This window comes from Chiroxiphia lanceolata, chromosome W (genome assembly GCF_009829145.1).
Source record: "Chiroxiphia lanceolata isolate bChiLan1 chromosome W, bChiLan1.pri, whole genome shotgun sequence".
Lineage (NCBI taxonomy): Eukaryota > Metazoa > Chordata > Aves > Passeriformes > Pipridae > Chiroxiphia > Chiroxiphia lanceolata.
Genome location: NC_045670.1, coordinates 9,501,879 through 9,510,472, shown reverse-complemented (window position 1 = coordinate 9,510,472; position 8,594 = coordinate 9,501,879).

Here is an 8,594-nt window from a genome sequence, read left to right as displayed (position 1 = left end):
AGAGATCCTGGCTGCTTATGAAGGAGTTCGAGTTGCCTCAGAAGTGATCGGCACCGAAGTGCAGCTCCTCCTGGTAGCCTGACTACCAGTGCTGGGCTGGATGTTCAAGGGAAGAGTTCCCTCTACACATCACGCCACCGATGCCACATGGAGTAAGTGGATCGCTCTGATCACGCAGCGAACCCGGATAGGGAATCCTAATCGCCCTGGGATTCTGCAAATTATCACCAATTAGCCCGAAGGTGAGAGTTTTGGACTATCCTCTGAAGAAGAAGAGGAGCAGGTGACACGGGCTGAGGAGGCCCCACCATATGACAAGTTACCAGCAGAGGAAAGGCGATATGCGCTCTTCACGGATGGCTCCTGTCGCATGGTAGGGACAAACCGAAAATGGAAGGCAGCCATATGGAGTCCCACACGGCGAGTTGCAGAAGTGATCGAAGGACAAGGTTGGTCAAGTCAGTTTGCAGAGCTTAAAGCCGTTCAGTTGGCTTTGGATATAGCTGAAGGAGAGAAGTGGCCAAGACTCTATCTCTACACTGACTCATGGATGGTGGCCAATGCTCTGTGGGGATGGCTGGAGCAATGGAAAAAGGCCAACTGGCAGCGCCAAGGGAAACCCATCTGGGCGACAGAGATGTGGCAGGACATCGCTGGCCAGATAGAGAAGCTGAGTGTGAAAGTCGGTCACGTAGATGCTCATGTACACAAGAAACAGGCTAATGAGGAGCATCGTAACAATGAGCAGGCGGACCGAGCTGCCAGGATTAAAGTCTCTCAGGTAGATCTGGATTGGCAGCACAAAGGAGAATTATTTCTGGTTCGATGGGCCCATGATGCCTCCGGTCACCAGGGGAGAGATGCAACATACAGATGGGCTCGTGACCGAGGGGTGGACTTAACCAAGGACATTGTCTCACAGGTCATCCATGACTGTGAGACATGTGCTGCCATCAAGCAGGCCAAGAGGGTGAAGCCTCTATGGTATGGTGGACGGTGGTCGAAGTACAGGTATGGGGAAGCCTGGCAAGTTGACTACATCACGCTCCCCAAAACCCGCCAAGGCAAGCGCTACATACTGACCATGGTAGAAGGAAGCACTGGATGGCTGGAGATATACCCCGTGCCTCATGCCACTGCCTGGAATACCATCCTGGGCCTTGAAAAACAAGTCCTGTGGCGACACGGCACCCCGGAGAGAATTGAGTCTGATAATGGGACCCATTTCAAGAATGGCCTCGTAGACACCTGGGCCAAAGAGCACGGCATTGAGTGGGTGTATCATATCCCCTACTATGCACCAGTGGCTGGAAAAGTTGAGCGGTGCAACGGACTGCTGAAAACCACCCTGAAGGCAGTGTGTGGGGAGACTCTCAAACACTGGGAGCTGCATTTAGCAAAGGCCACCTGGTTGGTCAACACCCGAGGCTCCATCAATCGAGCTGGCCCCGCCCAATCAGAACCTTTGCATACTGTAGATGAAGTCCCCGTGGTGCATATGAGAGGAATGTTAGGGAAGGCTGTTTGGATTAGTCCCACCTCAAGCAAAGGTAAACCCATCCGAGGGATGGTTTTTGCTCAAGGACGTGGTTCCACCTGGTGGGTAATGCAAAAAGATGGGGAGACACGTTGTGTACCACAAGGGGACCTAATTTTGAGTGAGAATGGTCTGTAATGTTTCATTGTATATATATATATAAGTGTATATAGTTTTAAGGAGACATAGTTTTTAAGGGGGTTAATTTGGGCATGACATGGACGGCATAGAATAAGGGGTGGATAATGTCCTGGTTAGAACAACTGGGACCGATTCATCACTGAATGGGTATAGCCCAAACTGTGTATTCTATAGCCCTCCATGCCATTTCCCAGAAACTGTTGTCAGTAGAGGCCTGCGAGGTGGGAGGATGTTCCTGTCCTCATGCCCTTTTATGGAATTCCCCACTCTGAGGGAAGGACTGAGCATCCTTTTATGGAATTTCCCGCTCTGAGGGAGGGACTTAGCATTCCTGCCTGAGCTGGAGAATATATAAACCTGGAGTTTCAGAACCTTTCCACCACTCGTGGGATCCAGAGGAGGACTGCAGTTCACCGCTCTCAACCGGACTGAGACCACCACCCTCGGCTGGACTGCAATCACCACTTTTGACCGGACTGCAGCAGCTCTCCCACCAGCAGGTTTTTCCCCTCTCCCTTTGCTTTGGACTCGGGGGGGGGGGGGGGGGGGGGGGCAGGGAGCACTGTTTTGTTTGTGCCCCGGGGTGCTAGGTTGTACATTTGGGCTTTGTGGGTTAGGGCCTGTTGCTTGTCTGTGTGGTCGTACTTATTGTATTATTTTATTAAATTGTTATTCTGACTTGTAATCTCTCTTTTGAGTTGGTTTGGTTTCCCCTGCTGGTTAATTTTTAAACCAGTACAACTGGCCAGAAGGCAGAGATTTTGGAGCACTGCCTGAGAAGGTGGCTCATGCCATATAATGAGTTATCAGAAGATGAAAGTCATTATGCTCTGTTTATTGATAGATCCTATTGCATTTTAGGAAACCATCAGTAGTGGAAAGCTGCTGTGTGGAGTCCCACATGACAAGATGCCGAAGCCACTGAAGGAGAACATGACTCAAGACCATTTGCCAAAGCAAAAGCCATCCAACTAACCCTAGAGATTGCTGAATGCGAAAAGTGGCCTGTACACTCTCTATACTGACTCCTGGATGGTGACTAATGCCTTATGGGGGTGGCTGCAACAGTGGAAGAAGACCAATTGGTAGCAGCACAGAGATAAACCCACTTGGGCTGCTGCATGTATGACTGCTCAACTCCTGCTCAGATTTTAGCTATCACAGCTCATGCAAAGGCCTGATGCATGCTGGGAGCAGTGACATTAGGTCAAAGTGAGAGTACCACATAGGCAGGACAGGTGGCCAGAAAGAGTTAAAAGGCTCACTTGCTGTCTACTGCAGCCATCATCGTTGCATACTGATTGTCTGGCAGTTTCATCAGAATCTGCTAGCTCATGGAAATGGTATAAACCAAGGTTCCAAGGTCAAAGAAGGTGATTGTCCTGCTCTACTCTGCACTGGTGTGGCCTCACCTTAAGTACTGTGCAGTTTTGGGCACCACAAAATAAAAAGACTAAGCTATTAGAGAGCATACAAAGATTAAGCTATTAGAGAGCATACAAAGGAGGGCTACGAGGATGGTGAAGGGTCTGGAGGGGAAGCTGTATGAGGAGTGGTTGAGGACACTTGGTCTGTTCAGCCTGGAGGAGACTGAGGGGAGACATTGCAGTCTTCAACATCCTCACGAGGGGAAGTGGAGGGGCAAGTACCAAACTCTTCACGCTCATGACCAGTGACAGGATGCAAGGAAACAGCATGAAGCTGAGTTGGGGGAGATTTAGGCTGGCTATCAGGAAATGGTTTTTCACACAGAGGGTGGTTGGGCACTGGAACAGGCTCCCCAGGGAAGTGGTCACAGCACCAAGCCTGCCAGAGTTCAAGAAGCATTTGGACAAATGCTCTCAAGCACATGGTGTGATTCTTGGGGTGTCCTGCACAGGGCCAGGAGTTGGACTCTATGATCCTGATGGGTCCCTTCCTACTCAGCATATTCTGTGATTGTAAGTTAGAAGGTACAAAAACATCAGCTTATCCAAAAAGCTTTTGAAGTGGATCCAACAGCAGTTGGACTGCTGTGGCTTTCATGCTTCCTGGTGTGATACAGGAGATGGGGCACTGTGATGGAACAAGAAGGATGAGCACTCCCACCATCAGCTAGGTAACCATTTTGCTCATAAGTGCACAAGTTAAGAGTTAAGGGTTATAAGTTATGAAACCTCATGATTTATATGGCAAATAAGTGAATTTGCATGATAGACTAGTTTGTGCAAAGGGGATTGACCCCTTATTTGTCAGGTTTGTTTTATTTCTTTTATGAGTTAATAAAATAAAACTTAATTTATAGAGTATGTTGTCCTGAAAATTTGAGATCCAAAGGGACTATGACACACTGTGAGAAGACATGGTTGCTCAAGTAGAAAATATTGCTGTGAAGGTACAGCATGTAAATGCTCACATGCCCAAGATCCATGCCACTGAAGAACATCAAAACAGCAAACAGGTAGAGAAGACTGTCAAAATTGAAGTGGTTCAGGTGGACCTAAACTGGGAGAAGAAGGGTGAGCTATTTGTAGCTCAATAGGTCCATGAAACATTGGGGCATCTAGGGAGAAATGCAACATACAAGTGGGAGAGAGGTGGACCTGACCATGGAGGCCGTCACACAGGTCACTCATGAATATGAAACATGCACCGCAATCAAGCGAGCCAGATGAGTAAAATCTCCCTGGAATACAGAGCAGGGGCTAAATTTTCAATATGGTGAGATCTGGTAAGTGGACTATATTGGACCACTGCCATGAACACACTAAGGCAAGTGCTACATACTCACCATGGTGGAGTCAACGACTGGTTGACTGGAAACATGCACTGTAAACCAGGCCACTGCTCGAAACACCATCTTGGGCCTTGAAAAGCAATTTCTGTATTTCTGTGGCAACATGCCACAGAAATGAGAGGGCAACTCCCAGAAGCTGAAGAGGTTGACAGCCCAGTTGAAGTGCCTCTACAGCAATGCACACAGCATGGGAAAGAAGTAAGAGAAGTTAGAAACCAGGGTGCAATTAGAAAACTATGACCTAATTGCTATCACAGAAACATGGTGGGATGAATCACACAACTGGAGCACTGCAATTGAGGGCAACATGGTGGACAAATCACACAACTGGAGCACTGCAATTGAGGGCAACGTGGTGGGACGAATCACACAACTGGAGCACTGCAATTGAGGGCAACATGGTGGGATGAATCACGCAACTGGAGCACTGCAACTGAGGGTTAGAAGCTTTTCAGAAGAGAGAGGCAGGGAAGGAAGGGCAGAGGTGTTGCTGTCTTATGTTAAGGAATGGACAGATTGTGAAGAGCTGCCTCTGAGAAACAGCCAAGAAGAGAGCTTGTGAGTAAAAATCAAGGACAGGACCAACAAAGGACACCTTGTGCTCGGAGTCTACTACAGGCCACCTGATCAAGGGAAGGCCTTCTTGCTCCAGCTACAGGAAACATCACGCTCACAAGGTCTCATCCTGATGGGGGATTGCAACCACCTGGAATTCTGCTGGGAAAGCAATACAGTTGTCTGTAAGCAATCCAGGAGACTCCTGGAGTGTGTAGAGGTCAACTTCCTGGTCCAGGTATTAGACAAACCAACCAGAGGCAAGGTATTACTGGACCTGGTGCTCACCAATGCAGATAAGCTCATTAAAGGACGTAAGACTGGGCTGTAGTGACCATGCCCTGGTGGAGTTTGTGATCTCGAGGAGTGTGAGGCTGGCGAGGAGCAAAATCAGGACCCTGAACTTTGGAAGAGCGAACATCAGATGTTAAAGGAGTTGGTGAATGATATCCCCTGGGAAACTGTCTTTAAGGACAGAGGGTCTGACCAGAGCTAGCAGCTCTTTAAGGCTACTTTTCTCAGAGCACAAGAGCTCTCTGTCCTGGTGTGTAGGAAATCGAGCAAGGCAGGCTGGAAACTGGCATGGCTGAGCAAGGATCTGCTCCTCAAACTGAGAAGTAAGAAAGAAATGCATAGCCAGCAGAATAAGGAAGAAGAACCTAGGAAGAGTACAGGGACATGGTTCAGATGTGTAGGGATGGGATCAGGAAAGCCAAGGCACAGATGGAACAGGACTTGGCAATGGATGTGAAGAATAACAAGAAGGGATTCTAAAAGTACATAAGTCAGAAAAGAAGGGCACAGATAAACAACAAAGGAGAACTGCCAATAACAGATATGGAGAAGGTTGAGGTACTCAATGAGTTCTTCGCATCAGTCTTCACTGGCAGTCAGGTTTTGCACATCTCAAGTCCCTGAACCTCTAGGTGGGGGTTGGGGGAGGCAAGTCCCTCCCACTGTAAGCAAAGAGCAGGTTTGAGATTACTTGATGAAACTAAATATCCACAAATCTATGGGGCCTGATGAGATGCATCCCAGGGTCCTGAGAGAACTGCCTGATGTTGTTTTCAAGTCACTCTCCATCATATTTGAGAAGTCATGGTGGTCAGGTGAAGTCCTGGTGACTGGAAAAAGAGAAACATTGCTCCTATTTTTAAAAAGGGGAGAAAGGAAGACCTGGAAAACTACAGATCGGTGAGTCTCACCTCTGTGCCTGGGAAGATCATGGAGCAGATCCTCATGGAAGTAATGTTAAGGCACATGCAAGACAAGGAGATGATCCAAGACAGTCAGCACAGCTTTACTAAGGGCAAATTGTGCCTGACCAAATTGGTGGCCTTCTATGATGGAGTAACAGCAACGGTCAACAAGGGAAGAACAACTGATGTCATCTACCTAGACATCGGTAAAGCCTTTGATACAGTCCCACACAACATCCTTATCTCCAAATTGGAGAGACATGGATTCGATGTATGGACTATTCAGTGGATAAGGAATTGGTTGGATGGATGCAGCCAGAGAGTTGTGGTCAATGGCTTTATTTCAAGATGGAGGCCAGTGACAAGTGATGTCTCTCAGTGTGGGGAATCTCGGCTGGGCCGGGCCCCCTGGTATGGAACGAGAAACTGGTTGAGAATGGAGGCCCTGGTCCTGACAACATACTGATGCATCCTGAGAGAGCAGAGGAGCAGCAGGAGAGAGCTGTCCCATGGGAACGGGGAACACTGTCTCATGAGGAGAACTTGTTTTGAACAGAGTGACTGAGAAAAATATAAACATCAAAGGAAAACAGGGACAGGTGCACAGAAATGTTGTGAGAAAGTAGGACTGAGAAAGTCCAGCTAAAATCTACCTATTAGTTGTGAGAATTGTAGTTTATGTGTTTAAATTGACCTATCTGTGTAATATACGTGTACCAAAAGAGCTGTATTTAAGAGGCTGTAAATTGCAGCTCGTGGTTGTTGCTGCTTCCTTTTTCTTTTCAATAAACTTTCTTGCTGAATATTATATGTTGTAGTCTGTCCCAACAACGACACCTCAGGGCTCTGTCTTGGGACCAGTGCTCTTTAATATCTTTATCACTGTCATAGATAGTGAGGTTGAGCACACCCTCAACAAGTTTGCAGACGACACCAAGCTGAGCAGTGCAGTTGACACAACAGAAGGATGGGACGCCATCTAGGGGGACCTGGACAAACTTGAGAAGTGGGCCCATGAGAACTTCATGAGGTTCAACAAGTGCAAGGTGCTGCACCTGGGTCAGGGCAATCTCAGACATGAGCACAGACTGAAAGAACTCATTGAGAACAGCCCTGCCAAGAAGGACTTGGGGGTTCCCATAGATGAAAAGCTGGATATGAGTCAACAGTGTGCACTTACAGCCCAGGCGGCCAACTGCATCCTGGGTAAAGTTATTAAACGTAGTAACAGTGAGGCACTGAGAAAACAGCATTATATTAGCTCTAACTATAGTTAACTATTCTATATATTTATAAATTTGAAAGGTCAGTGAAAAATAGTTCTTGAAATTGAAGTGTTGCTTATAGAAGAGTAGTAGAGCTGTAGAAAAGAAATCATGGCCCTGTAATACTGATAATTTAAATATTGTAGTTAACACTGAAATCATCAGCAAGGGCAAATGAGAACTTTAACTGCTTACTATACTGTTGTGTTGAGTTTGGGTTTTTTTCACCCCCCTACAAAAGGTTACTCCTCAGCATCATATCACCATATGTTATTTTCTATTTATATACAGGTCTTTCAGATTTTTGGTGGAAAACAAGTAACATCCTCCATAACTTAAATTAAAAAAAAAAGGAATGGGGAGGGGAATAAAGTTGTAAAACTGACAACCCTTCCCAGAAGGAGAGGAAAAAACAGAGAACAGTGATCATGATACTGCTGATGCTTTAAGAAGTGGAGGGAAAATGCACAAAGAACTGGCTCTGAAGCTAATGCATATTTGCATATCCATGAAAATAAATGAGAAGTAGAAGATCTTAAGGAAGTATTTAAGAGGAAGAATAAATGTTTTAAGTTATTTGGTGAAAAGTTATATATTAGACTATGAAAAAATGTACTTTCAGAGAACACCTGCATGAGTTTGTAAGTATATGAACAGTTTTTGTTCAGAAATTAGCAAAACTGGTTTATATTTCTTTTAACTGAGCTGTCAAAACCAACCTGCAGCTCAGGAATTCGCACTGTATTCTATGCTTATCACCTCTTGTTAGAATGTTTTTTCAGAACACAAGATACCTAGCATCTTGGGGAAAACACTCCCCTTATGAACTGGAGCAGTATTCAATAGCATTTACCAACACCTAGAATAATTTACAGATGTGAGAATTCAGCAGAGAAAGAAAATAATTTTATTCTGTTATTGTACTTCAAAAGGTTATATAACGGGAAGGACTGCCTGTGAATAGGCTTTGAGGAGTTGCCTCTACAGACAAGCAAAATGTGTGCCTCAAACATTTAATTCTTTGTGTCCTGTATTAGCAGAGGTGAAAAAATATGGCAAGAAGGAAGTCAAGACTCTAAGAATAAAGATCATCTTGGAATCTTTTTTTTCCCCTAGCATAT